Here is a 14,093-nt window from a genome sequence, read left to right as displayed (position 1 = left end):
GGGCCAGGCTCTGCTCAGTGCTCCCTGGGATAGGACAAGCAGCAATAGATGGAAGCTGCAGCACAGGAGGTTCCAGCTCAATACAAGGGGGAACACAAAAAGCAACTCTACAAGGAGTGGAAGAAAGGACAGCTGGAATTAGGGGGATATAAGGAAGCTGCCCCAGCAGCTAGAGATCTGTTTTGGAAAGCCAATGCAGCATTTAGACTGAATCAAGCCAGAGAGGTCAAAGGGATCTTCTTTTAGGAAGAAGTTGTTTGCAGTGGGAGTGGTGAGACACTGGCACAAGCTGCCCAGGGAGGTTGTGGAGCACAGAAGTACAGAAGGTGATCACAGATTTGTGCTTCTGTGCTCCCCAACCTCCCTGAAGGTGTTCAAGGCCAGGTTGGATGAGGCCTTGAGTGACCTGTTCTAGTGGGAGGTGTCCCTGCCTATGGCAGGGGGTTGAAAGTGTCTGAGCTTTGAGGTCCCTTCCAACCTAAATCATTCTGTGATTCCTCCAGTCACTGCCTGGATCTGCTGGGGGAATCTGCATTCCCAGGAAGGGAACTGGTGGCTTTATGCTCTCTATTCCACCCAGAGCTCATCCATTATTGCTCGAGATGAGGCTGGGAATGTAGAGGGAATGAGCTTCTAAGCTGATCTGTGCTGACAGGGAGGAAGGGCAAACAAGTTTAAGCACAAGTGTACATGCGAGGAGGCTCCTGGAAAATGGCAGTTATGGGACTGGTTTCACAGTTTTTGTCCTTGCTGATCTCTTGCCATTTAAAAAATACTCCCCAAATTAGTAATCATAGAATCACAGAATGTCAGGGGCTGGAAGAGACTTCCGAAGCTCATCTGGTCCAGCTTTCCTGCCAGAGCAGATGACATAGGAACACATCCAGATGGTTCTTGAATATCTCCAGAGAGGGAAACTCCACAATCCCCCTGGGCAGCCCCTTCCAGTTCTCTGTCACCCTCACAGAGAAAAAGGCACCACAAGGAGCAGCCAGTTCCAACCCCCCTGCCATGCCCAGGGACACCCTACCCTAGAGCAGGCTGCCCACAGCCTCAGCCAGCCTGCCCTTAAACACCTCCAGCCATGGGGCCTCAACCACCTCCCTGGGCAACCCATTCCCCCTCTATTCAGCACTGGTGAGGCCACAGCTTGAGTGCTGGGCTCAGATTTGGGTCACTCACTACAAGACAAGCATTGAGAGCCTATACTCTGTCTAGAAAAGGGCAGTGAATCTACAGTGGAGTCTAGTGAGGAGCAGCTGAGGGACCTGAGGGTGTTGAGGCAGGAGGAAAGGAGGCTGAGGGGAGACCTCATCAGTCTCTACAACTCCCTGAGAGGAGGTTTGACCCAGGTAAGGTTTGGTCTCTGCTCCCAAGGATCAAGTGATAGAACCAAAGGAAATGGTCTCAAGTTGCAACAGTGGAGGTTTAGGTTGGGCATGAGAAGAAACTTCTTCACTGAAAGGATTCTCAAAAACTGGAACAGGCTCTCCAGGGAGGTAATTGAGTTTCCACCCCCAGATGTGTTTAAGAGAGGCAGAGATCACAGAATCATAGAATCAACCAGGTTGGAAGAGACCTCCAAGCCCATCCAGTCCAACCTAGCACCCAGCCCTGGCCAATCAACCAGACCATGGCACTGAGTGCCCCAGCCAGGCTTTGCTTGAATACCTCCAGAGACGACGACTCCACCACCTCCCTGAGCAGCCCATTCCAATGGCATGGGATGAGATGTGGTGCTGAGGGACGTGGGTTAGCACTGGCCCTGGTAGTTGGAGAATGGTTGGACTTGTTTGCCATAAAGGGGTTTTTCCTCTGTGCTGAGTGCATTTATACACCCAGGTTACAATGAGGTTTTCTAAACATCTGCCTTTCAGATGCCACCTTACAGCCCGGAGGGGGCTCTGCTGGCAAGCACCACAGGCTGAGCCATGAAACAACCTCAGGAGTGGGTCCTCTTCAGAAGGCAGTCAGCCCCACGCCTGTTGAATGCTGTTTATTCAGCAAATCCCATTGCTGACCTTCCCCCCTCAGCACCCAGGATATTTGATTTCACACCTCTGTAAGCACTCCACCTGAGTCCTACATCTCCCACTTGACAACCACCACATCAGCTGTTTCCTCCTCGATTTTTACTGCCTTCCCTTTCGCTGAACTGCAGCAGCCATCAGCTCCTTTTTGCCTTAGAAGTTTTTTTTTGCCTAACGGGGGGGAGGAATGTCAGCAGCGTTGAAGCAACAGCTGTAGTGGAATGTCACACCAAAGGAAGGAGGCTTTCATGCAGCCAGTTTGTCAGAAGATGCTGTTTGACACAAAACTGCCTCATTTAGGGGCTGTCAGATTACAAAGCAGCCTTTTCCTCCGCCGGTACGGCGACAGAGAGCAGTGAGTGATGCTGCACAGGCCAGTCACACGGCAGAAGAGCTTTGGGAGCTGGAAATTAATCCCCTGGCTAAGAACTGCTGTCATTTCAGAGGAAATTAGCCAAGAGTCATAGGAAATAACCATGGCAAAGCATGATCTGGATGAGGGCATTCAGTCCTCTGTCAGTGAGTTTGCAGATGACACCAAGTTGGGAGCAAGTGTGGATCTGTTAGAGGGCAGGAGAGCTCTGCAGAGGGACCTGGACAGGCTGCACAGATGGGCACAGTCCAGTGCCAGGAGTTTGAATAAGGCCAAGTGCAGGGTTCTGCACTTTGGCTACAACAACCCCATGCAGTGCTACAGGCTGGGAACAGAGTGGCTGAGAGCAGCCAGGCAGAGAGGGACCTGGGGGTGCTGGTTGGCAGCTGAACATGAGCCAGCAGTGTGCCCAGGTGGGCAAGAAGGCCAGTGGCATCCTGGCCTGGATCAGCAACAGTGTGGTCAGCAGTATCAGGGAAGTCCTTCTGCCCCTGTGCTCAGCACTGCTTCGGCCACACCTTGAGTGCTGTGTCCAGTTCTGGGCCCCTCCATTTAAGAGAGATGTTGAGGTGCTTGAACATGTCCAGAGAAGGGCAGCAAGACTGAGGAGGGGACTGGAGCACAGCCCTGTGAGGAGAGGCTGAGGGAGCTGGGGGTGTGCAGCCTGCAGAAGAGGAGGCTCAGGGCAGACCTCATTGCTGCCTATCCAGGAGAGGAGAGGAGAGGAAGTTTAGGGGAGACCTCATTGCCATGCAGGAGTACATACAGGGTGGCTATCAGGAGGATGGAGACTCTTTTTACAGGTCATTCCATGGCAGAAATAAGTACAAGTTACTGATGGGGAAATTCCCACTGAGCTCCAAAAGAAAATGTTTCCCCATGAGAAGAGTTAAACATTGGAATTGTGCCCCAAGGGTAGTAGTAGCTTCCTCTACACTGCAGAGTTTTAGGACTCAGCTGGAGAGGGTGCTAGGCCAGCTTGTTTCGACTACATCATCACCTAGAAAGGTTGAATTAGAGAATCTTTAGGGTCCCCTGCAACCTGGCACCCTGTGAGTCTGTGATTTCCAGCCATCAGACCTAGCTAACCTCAGCATGCTGCTGGCTCTTCCAGCCTGTACATTAATCCCAGCTTCATGAAGCAGAGAGCAGACAGATTCAAGAACAACTCGAGCACCTCATCGAAGGATAATCAGAGCTGAGCAGGAAATTGCCCAGATGTAGAATTTGCCATCAATCTCAGAGCCTCTTCCTACTCGACCAGAGGATTGGAGCTGACAGTAAGCTCTGCACTTAAGCTCTTAAGTGCAGATTCTATGATTCTATAAGCTTCTGCCTCTCATTTTCTTGCTAAAAGCCTGTGGAGATCTGTAGCAAGGTAGAGCTCACCCCAGGGACAGAATCTCCCAGCTTTCCATCGGGTGGAGCACAGCCATCTGCTCTGTGAGCCACCTCCACCTTCCCTTTGTTCTCCTCATTTTTCCTGACAATTATAACATCATTATGACTGGAAGAGACCTCTAAGATCAACAAGTCCAGCTGCCAAACTAGTACCACCATAGCCACTAAACCATGTCCACAAGTGCCATATCCAAATGTCTCTTGAACACCTCCAGGGACAGCTACTCCACCACCTCCCTGCTCCAATGCCTGACCACTCGTGTAGGAAAGAAATTGTCCCTCATGTCCAAACTAAAGCTTCCCCCAGTGCAACTTCAGGCCATGTTCCTGACCACCACATCTCCACAGCTTTGAAACCCTTCCAGGGATGAAGACTCCACCACTGACTTAGGCAACCTAGGCCAGGCCTTGACAGCCCTCAAGGGGAAGAAATTGTTCCTCACGTCCATCCCAAACCTCCTCTGGTGCAGCTTAAGGCCATTTCCTCTCATTCCCTGGGAGAAAAAAACAACCCCCACTTGGCTCCAATCCCCTCTCAGGGTGTTGCAGAGAGACAGAAGCCTTCAGCCTCCTTTTCTCCAGGCTAAACACCCCCAGTTTCCTCAACTGGTCCTCACCAGACCTATTCTCCAGACCCTTCCCCAGCTTTGTTGCCTTTCTAAGGAGATGCCCAGCAATAACCACCTTCTGCAACATGGTGACCTCCATCCCTGGCTTTCCAGTGCTGCTGAGCTGAGGCTGCTGGTGTGTGAGTGGGGTTGAGCAGCAGTGACACAGAGGGAAGCACCTGGGAGCCATCCTGGTCTGTCTTGACATGGATTTATGAACTTCTGCTGTTGATTAACCGGGAGGAACAGCCAGGAATGTTCATGCATCCCAAACTTGCTTCTCTTGATTCTCAGAGCTGAGCTCCAGAGGACTTTCTTACCTCCTGTGAGACCTGCAGTGGCCAAGCACTAACAAATTCCTGTATGTTTAAAGCAGATTTGTGCTCAGCAGAGCTGTTGGTGGGGAAGAGATACTGCCTGGAGGCCCCAGAGCAGGATGGGGAGGGGATGCCATACTCCCTGTCACTGCCATCAGCAGCTGAGCACCAGCTCAGCCCAGCCCTGTGATTCCAAGTGTCTCGTTAAGAAGACATGCCAGAAATAGGATGTTCTAAATGTTACCTTTCATTTTTAAAGGAGTCATCTCCAGACCTGTCTCTGCTTTTCCAAAGGATTAATGTGATTTTGAGGGGAAAACACAGAAATCAGCTCAGGAACAGGGGCTTCAGCTCACAAAACCATACAGTCATAGAATGGGTTGGGTTGGAAGGCACCCCTAAGGGTCATCTAATCCAGGCCCCCAGCAGATCAAGGGAGGTTCTCTTCTCCCTCTACTCTGCCCTGGTGAGAACTCATCTTGAGTACTGCCTTCAGTTTTGGGCTCCCCTCTTTAAGAGGGACAGGGATTTGCTGGAGAGGGTCCAACAGAGGGCTATGAGGATGATGAGGGGACTGGAGCACTGCCTGATGAAGGGATCTGGGGCTATTTAGTCTGGAGAAGAGAAGACTGAGAGGGGATTTAAGCAATGTTTCTAACTATCTGAGGGCTGGGGGTCAGGAGGGGGGGGACAGGCTCTGCTCACTGCTCCCTGGGATAGCACAAGCAGCAATGGATGGAAGCTGCAGCACAGGAGATTCCAGCTCAACACAAGGGGCAACTTCTTTCCTGGAAGGGTCCCAGATCCCTGGCACAGGCTGCCCAGAGAGGTTGTGGAGTCTCCTTCTCTGGAGCCTTTCAAGGCCTGTTCCTTTCAACATATGTTCCTGTGTGCTCTGAGACAGATTGTCTGGTCCTGCTGTGGCAGGGGAATTGGTCTCTATCTCTTTGGGTCCCTTCCAACCCCTAACATGCCCCATCAAGCCTGACCTTGCATGTCTCCAGGGATGGGACCTCCACCACCTTCCTGGGCAACCTGTTTCAGTGTTCCACCACCCTCATTGTGAAGGACTTCTTCTCAATCTCCAACCTAAATGAAGTACCTCTTCACCTTCCAGTTTTATGCCCCCAGCTAGCAGCTCTACAGTCACAACCAAACTTCATCAAAACAGAAAAGTCATTTTTTCTCCTGTTCTTCAGTTCTGGAGTTCTCAGTGACCCTTACTGCACCAACACCTTTTAATTGGTCTTTTGACCTGCTCCAGTGAAAGTTGTCCCTGCCTACAGCAGGGGGGTGGAACTAGATGATCCTGAAGGTCCTTTTCAACTCTCTTCAGTGCTGGAGCATGAAGAGGCTCTGCTCTTCTGACCAGCACCTGGCTTTGGTGTCTGTAGAAGCTGTAAGAGACAGGAGGAGCATGTGTGGAGCCATCCTGGGTGGATGTGAGGCAGGACAGATGCCCAGTCTGTCCAGTCCAGGTCTAGGCAGTGATTCTACAGGTTGCTTTGCAGCCTGAAGCCTTCCCTGCACCCAGCTGGACAAAGGAGTGAATACATTTCCCTTCCAAAAGGTGGCTTGTTTGACCTACACACATATTGATTAAGAAGTGGATGGGACAGGCCAGGTCTCCTAAAAGAGAACTCTGAGTACCATTTATGACCTCTAGAGCAGAAGCAGTGAGCAGTGAGAAGTGCTGGCATGTCCTTAAACAGAGCTGCAGTGCCTCGGGCCGCAGAGGAGAACAGAGGAGCACAGAGGAGTGCAGAGCAGCACAGAGCAGAGGGGAGTGGAGCAGAGGAGAGCAGTGCAGTGCAGAGCAGAGGAGAGCAGAACAGCGCGGAGCAGAGGAGGACAGAGCAGTGCAGAGGAGAGGAGGGCAGTGCAGAGAAGAGCAGAGGAGAGCAGAGTGGAGTGGAGCAGAGCAGTGCAGAGCGGAGTGGAGTGGAGCGGAGCAGAGCAGAGGTGCACAGAGCAGTGCAGAGCAGAGTGGAGCAGTGCAGCACAGAGCAGCACAGCACAGAACAGTGCAGAGCAGAGCAGCACAGCACAGAGCAGCGCAGAGCAGAGCAGAGGAGCGCAGTGCAGAGGAGAGCAGAGGTGCAGAATCACTTCTGTCACCGTGCTGGGCACGTTTCTGTCGATGCAGCCCAGGGCACGTTTACCAGAGCTGCCTCAAGTCTTTTAAATCCCTCCAGGCATGGCGACTCCACTACTGCCCTGGGAATTGTTTTTCAGGCTGTAAAAAACCCTTTTGTAGGGAAGAAACTTCCCCTGAACCTTTTCTGGTGCAACTTGAGGCTGTTTTGTCTGGTCCTTGGGATAAAAAAAACACACCTCACCTCACCACAAGCTCCTTTAGCACTCCTGATGCTCGTTGTGGGGAGGAGATAAGTGCTTGAAGACTCCAATGAGTGCCAGGATGCTCAGTGGAGTGCAGGGGGTTTAATTCCTCATCAGCACCCAGAGCCTGTGCCTCTGAAGAAAGGGTTAATGGCTGTTGGCTTAATTAGTGCAACATGAATGAACAACATTTTGGTGAGCTGGAGGGTAAATGAAGACAACGTTTAGTTCTGCTGCTTATTAGCTCAGCATAAATTGTCCCAGGAGCCTCATTAGCTCTGTCACAGCAAACGTCTCCTCTGTGAGCACTGGGGAACCTTTCCCTTCCTCTACATCCTCCTAACACACCAATCAAACAGCAGCTCCCTCCCATCCTAGCTGCTGAAGTTGCACCACCAGATCCTGCTTCCATCCTTCCTGTGACAGTTGCTCGTGGTTCAGCACCAAGTCCTGCCCCTCTGTGCTGCCCACAAGCCCCACAGCAGCTTCAGCCATGGCAGTTTCCTCTCTTCCATGAGGATAGTTCTTTTTTCTATCCTAGCTGGGTGAGTTTCTTTCCCACCAAATCATTCTCTCTTCCTTCCTCTCTTTCTCTTTGCTTTGGGAAGGTGGAGGCCATCCTGGAGAGGAGAAGGCTCTCAGGTGACCTTCTTGTAGCCTTTCAGTATCTGAAGGGGGCTACAAGAAAGCTGGGGAGGGACTTTTGAGGCTGTCAGGGAGTGACAGGACTGGGGGGAATGGAACCAAGCTAGAAATGAGGAGATTCAGAGTGGTTGTTGGGAAGAAGTTGTTCAGCATGAGGGTGCTGAGAGTCTGGCAGGGCTTGCCCAGGGAGATGGTGGAAGCCTCATCCCTGGAGGTCTTTAAGGTCAGGCTGGATGAGTGTGAGGTGATCTAGTGTGAGATGTCCCTGTCCATGGCCTGGGGGTTGGAACTAGATGATCCTTTTGGACCCTTCCAACCCATTCATGATTTTATGATGGCAGCAAAACCCAAGACAGTCACACACTCTGACCTAGGAGAGGGATGTGCCAGAGCACATCTTCTCTTCACTGCCAGGGTGGAAGCAGAAAGAGCAGTTGTCATTAGTTCAGAAGGATCTGAAGGCTTCCAGGAACCTGCCACTTGAAGCTATCTGAAGAGCCCCTGCCCTCGAGTGCTCTCTCAGGCAGATTTCTCTGGTGCCTGATTAAACTCAGCATTTGCCAGTGATAATGTCATCAAATATTGATGGCCCAGCCATGAGCTGGAGATCACTCCAGAAAGTTTCCAACAACTGCTGTAGCTCACTGGGAGCAGCCACAACTGAGACAATCAGGGATAGGAAGTAACACAGCAAAGTGACACTCCAAAGGCTCTGCTAATGAGTTATCCTCTGCTCCCAGAGGAGAAACCACAACTGCCTCAGTGGAGCAGGCTCACATCTTACCCAAAGATACTCCAACAGCAAAGGTAGGTGTGCCAGCTGCTCCAGATCCTGCTGGGATGGTGCAAACTGGTTGGATATTCCAGCTGAAGAAAATGGGGCACAGGAGGATTGAGCACCTATCAGAAGGGCTGCCCTTGTTGTGATCACAGGATCCTGGAGAGGGACTATTGACAAGGTCTTGTAATGCCAGGATGAGCAGGAATGGGTTTAAAGTGGCAGAGGGGAGACTGAAAGTGGATGTTAGGAAGCAGATGTTTGCAGTGAGGGTGGTGAGACACTGGCACAGGTTGCCCAGGGAGGTTGTAGTGCACAGAAGCACAGAGCTATGATTCTTCCTTGTGGTGGCCTTAGAACATCACAGAATCACAGATTTAACCAGGCTGGAAAAGAGCTCTAGGATTATCAAGTCCCACCTATCACCTAACCCTTCTCATTAACTAACCCATGGCTTTAAGTGCCTCATCCAGCCTCCTCTTAAACTCCTCCAGGGATGGGGACTCCACCACCTCCCCATGCAGCCCAATCCAATGCCAATCACTATGTGAAGAACTTCCTCCTAACATCCAGACTGAACCTGTCCTGCCACAGCTTGAGGCTGTGTCTTCTTTCTATCCCTGGTTGTCTGCCATAAGACACCAACCCCACCTGGCTACAGCCTCCCTTCAGATAGCTTTACACAGCAATGAGCTCTGCCCTGCGTCTCCTCCAGGCTGCACACCCCCAGCTCCCTCAGCCTCTCCTCACAGGGCTCTGCTCCAGGTCCCTTCCCAGCCTTGCTGCCCTTCTCTGGACACCTTCCAGCACCTCAACATCTCTCTTGAATTGAGGAGCCCAGAACTGGACACAGCACTCAAGGTGTGGCCTGAGCAGTGCTGAGCACAGGGGCAGGACTTCTCTGCTCCTGCTGACCACACTGTTCCTGATGCAGGCCAGGATGCCATTGGCCTTCTTGCCCACCTGGGCACACTGCTGACTCATGTTCAACTGCCAACCAGCACCCCCAAGTCCCTCTCTGCCTGGCTGCTAACCAGCCACTCTGTCCCCAGCCTGTAGCACTGCATGGGGTTGTGGCCAAAGTGAAGAACCTGGCACTTGGACTTGTTTAAATTCCTGGCAGTGGACTGTGCCCATCCCTCAGTTGTTTCTTCTTGACATGAAACAGGAAGGTTTCCCCCCCGGGTTGGAGCTACAGGTATGGTGACATCAGTGCTGCTAAAGCCAGATATTCAGAACACTGGGGCTGAAGTGGCTCTTGAAAGCCTGCATCATCTTCTTCAGATGTTGTAGGACCAAAGAGGAGCTGTAATAAGAACGAATGGTTGGAGGAAAAGAAGGCAATTGATCTAACTACTCCCAAAGTGGAGAGGAGGAGGAAAACAGACTTCCAGAGAATGAATGAGTCACAGCACATTCTCCACAGCCTCAGACAAACACCAGCCTGAGTCACTGGAGGTGACACAGAGTGAGAGAAGAGGCACCACAGTTGAATCCCTTTGTGCTCATCCAAGGAAGGCAGTAGCCAGGAGGAACCCTGGTGTTCCTTTCATCTGTCTTCTTCTTCTTCCCAATGGGAGGAGCCTGTCCACAAAAAGCAAAGGAAATCCCATACTGCATAATGGAATCATAGAATGATTTAGCTTGGAAGGGACCTCAAAGATCACCTAGTTCTTTGATCACCTTCTGTGCTCCACAACCTCCCTGGGCAACCTGTGTCAGTGTCTCACCACCCTCACCGCACACAACTTCTTCCTAAAATTCATTCTGAGCTTTTCTTTCCCTTCAAGAGTGCCCTGAATGAGAATCCAAGGGGCAGCAGCTGCAACCAGGACTTTTGGGACATTAGGGAGAAGTTGTTTCTAGTGAGGGTGGGTGTCACTGGCATAGGTTGCCCAGGGAGGCTGCAGATACCCCTTCCATGGAGGTGTTCAAAGCTAGGTTGGATGAAGCTTTGAGCATCTCAGTCTAGTGAAACTATCCCTGGCCATGGCAGGAGAATTGGGACTGGATGATCTTTAGGGTCCCTTCCAATCCAAACCATTCTGTGTGCACCTGGTTTTAAGTGAATTGGGTTTCCTCACCCCGGGGGTGCTCCAGTTTGTCCTCGAAACCCTAGAAAGGGCTGAGCTGACCCAGAAAGTGACATTTCCATCAACCAGCTTCAGTGGCTGCGTTGTAGCACCCCTGCTGCTGCCACTTCTGATGTTTCCATAGCAAACTCTCCAGGAAACAGAAATATTTCCAAGGCATTGCTTTTGTTTCCCTTGCTGTTCATTCTCTGATGGCAGCATGTGGCAAGGGAAGGAAACCAGCCTAAAGGGAGCTGAAAGGATGCTTTGTGAGCAGATGCAACCAGGAACCTTCAAATATTCTTTATTTCTACTTTCTGAATGCAAATGTTTGCTTTTTCTGATTGTTGAGACCCAGGAAGCTGTGAGCCCAAATTGCATCACCAGCAGCTAAAGTCACAGAGTTAACCAGGTTGGAAGAGACCTCTAGGATCATCGAGTCCAACCTATCACCTAACCCTTCCAATTAACTAATCCATGGCACTAAGTGCTCCATCCAGCCTCCTCTTAAAGGGACCTTAAGGATAATCCAGTTCCAACCTTCTGACATGGGTGGAAACTTCCAACCAGGTTGGAAGAGATCTCCAAGCTCATCCAGCCCAACCTAGCCCCCAGCCCTGGCCAATCAACCAGACCATGGCACTAAGTGCCTCATCCAGGCTTGGCTTCAACACCTTTGGAGGTATTGGTGGGTAACAAGCTAACCATGGCACAGCATTGTGCCCTTGTGGCAAAGAAGGCCAAGGGGATTCTGGAAGATCACACAGGAAGAGTGTGTCCAGCAGACCAAGGGAGGTTCTCCTTCCCCTCTTCTCTGCCCTGGTGAGAATTCATCTTGAGTACTGCCTTCAGTTTTGGGCTCCCCAATTGAAGAGGGACAGGGATCTGCTGGAGGGCCCAGCAAAAAGCTACGAGGATGATGAATGGACTGGAGGGCATGGCTGATGAGGAGAGGCTGAGGGACCTGGGGCTGTTTAGTCTGGAGAAGAAAAGACTGAGAGGGGATTTGATAAATATCTGAAGTCTGGCCAGGAGTGGGGGACAGGCTCTGCTCACTGCTCCCTGGGATAGGACAAGCAGCAATGGATGGAAGCTGCAGCACAGGAGGTTCCAGCTCAACACAAAGGGGAACTTCTTCCCTGGAAGGGTCCCAGAGCACTGGCACAGGCTGCCCAGAGAGGCTGTGGAGTCTCCTCTGGAGCCTTTCCAGGCCTGTCTGGATGTGTTCCTGTGTGATCTGCGTTAGATAGTATTGTCCTGCTGTGGCAGGGGGGTTGGACTGGATGATCTCCTTGGGTCTCTTTCAGCCCCTGTGACCCCCAGGGACAGCCCATTCCAATGCAAATCACTCTCTCTGCCAACAACTTCCTCCTAACATCCAGCCTAGACCTCCCCTGGCACAACTTGAGACTGTGTCCCCTTCTTCTGTGCTGCTTGCAGAGCATCTGCTGGGCACTAAAATGGGCCTGAGCCAGGGTCTGCTCTATAGACCAGAGCAGCAGAGTGGGCAGGGTGGCACTGCACAGGGACTGTGCCAAAAGGGCTCACAGAACTCAACACGGAGTAGTTGAAAGGGACCTCTAGAGATCATCTGCTCAATGAGTCCAACTCATTGTTCTTGCCAGAGAAAGTGATTTGCATTGGAATGGGCTGCCCAGGGAGGTGGTGGAGTCACTGTCCTTGGAGGTGCTGAAGCCAATCCTGGCTGGGGCACTTAGTGCCATGGTCTGGTTGATTGGGCAGGGCTGGGTGCTAGGCTGGACTGGCTGAGCTTGGAGGTCTCTTCCGATCTGCTCGATTCTATGATTCTATGCTCAAGCAGAAGCACCCACAGCAGCTTGCCCAGGTTCACAAAATCCATCTGGGTTTGGAATCTCTCCAGGGAAGGAGATTCAACAACCTCTTTGGGCAGCCTGCTCCAGTGCTCCAGCGCCCCTCACACCAAACAAGTTTCTCCTCATATTCAGGTGGTACTTCCCACGGTTCTGGTTTGTGCCTCTTGCCCCTTGTCCTGTCCATGGGCACCACTGGCAAGAATCTGGCCCCACTCTCTCTCCCCTCACTGTTTACCTATTGATCAGCATTTCTAACCCTTTCTCTTTTGACTTAAATTCCTTTCTCGTGTGCTTTTTCCTCCACTAACACAAATCAAAACACCTAAACTGATGCAGAAGAGCCACAACCCTCTCAGCAGAGGGGCATGGTGAGCTGGGGAGTGTTGCACTTCTCCTTACACCAGAGAGGTTTCCAAGTGGGGCTCATTGCTAAGAAAAACTCCTTGGTGCCCAAATGAGCTGAATTTCCTCCTTATTTCTGAGAAGTTTGAGGTGATGGTGCCTGGAAACATCTCACCTATCAGAGCAATTGGTGGATTAGGATGCAGAGAAGGCTGCTGCCCCCCTGCTCCTATTTCAGTCCTCATCAGAAGGTTGGGTTCTTATCACCCATTCTTGTTATTGCAGACCTTATGGGCAGGAGGCCATAAACTATCTGAATGACAATGAGGGTGGATGTGGAGCAAAACTGCTCCCCAAATATTTGCCTAATGCTGGAGGCAGAGGTGAAAATGGAAGAAGGTTCTCCGCATGCAGGAGAGACATTAATGGGTGTAAGGTTACACGAGGCAGGGGAAGGATAAACAGTGATGGCTTGAGGCAGCACCAGCCAAGCTGCTTTCTCTGCTGGTCAGTTTTCCCCGTAGCAAAAAGAAAGTAAAGCAACCTACTGTCACCAGGCAGGTGTCAATGGACATGGCACCTGGGGACGTGGTGGTATTAGCTGACAGCTGGATTGGGTGATTACAGAATCACAGAGTGTCAGAGGCTGGAAGGGACCTCCAAAGCTCATCCAGTCCAACCACCCTGCCAGAGCAGGATCTCCTACACCAGATCACACAGGAACACATCCAGGCAGCTTTGGAATATCTCCAGAGAGGGAGACTTCACAACCCCCCTGGGCAGCCTCTTCCAGGGCTCTGTCACCCTCACAGGGAAAAAATTCCTCCTTGTGTTTCCATGAAACTTCCTATGCCTCAGCTCCCACCCAGTGCCCCTTGGCCTGTCACTGGGCATCACCCAGCAGAGCCTGGCTCCAGCCTCCTGCCACTCATCCGAAACACATTGATAACCATTGCTGAAGTCTCCTCTCAGTCTCCTCTTCTCCCAGCAGCACAGCCCCAGCTGCCTCAGGCTCTCCTCCTAACAGAGATGTTTCATTCCCTCCAGCATCTTTGTGGCTCTGTGCTGGACTCTCTCAAGCACTTCTATGTCCCTCTTGAACTGGGGGGCCCAGAACTGGACACAGTACTCCAGATGTGTCCTCATCAGGGCAGAGTAGAGGGGCAGGAGAACCTACTAACCACAGCCCTTCTAATCCACCCCATCTCAGGAGTCTTTTCCAACGCACACAATCCTATGATTCAAGCAGGAAAGTTCAGATCTGCAGTCTCTCACCTCTTAATTTTCTGCAGCCTCTGAAGAGAGTGCTGAAGGTAACCAGGAAAATGGGTCACTGCAGTGCTCCAGGTGCT

Source organism: Pogoniulus pusillus, chromosome 1 (assembly GCF_015220805.1).
Source record: "Pogoniulus pusillus isolate bPogPus1 chromosome 1, bPogPus1.pri, whole genome shotgun sequence".
NCBI classification, from domain to species: domain Eukaryota; kingdom Metazoa; phylum Chordata; class Aves; order Piciformes; family Lybiidae; genus Pogoniulus; species Pogoniulus pusillus.
This window is presented reverse-complemented; position numbering follows the sequence as displayed.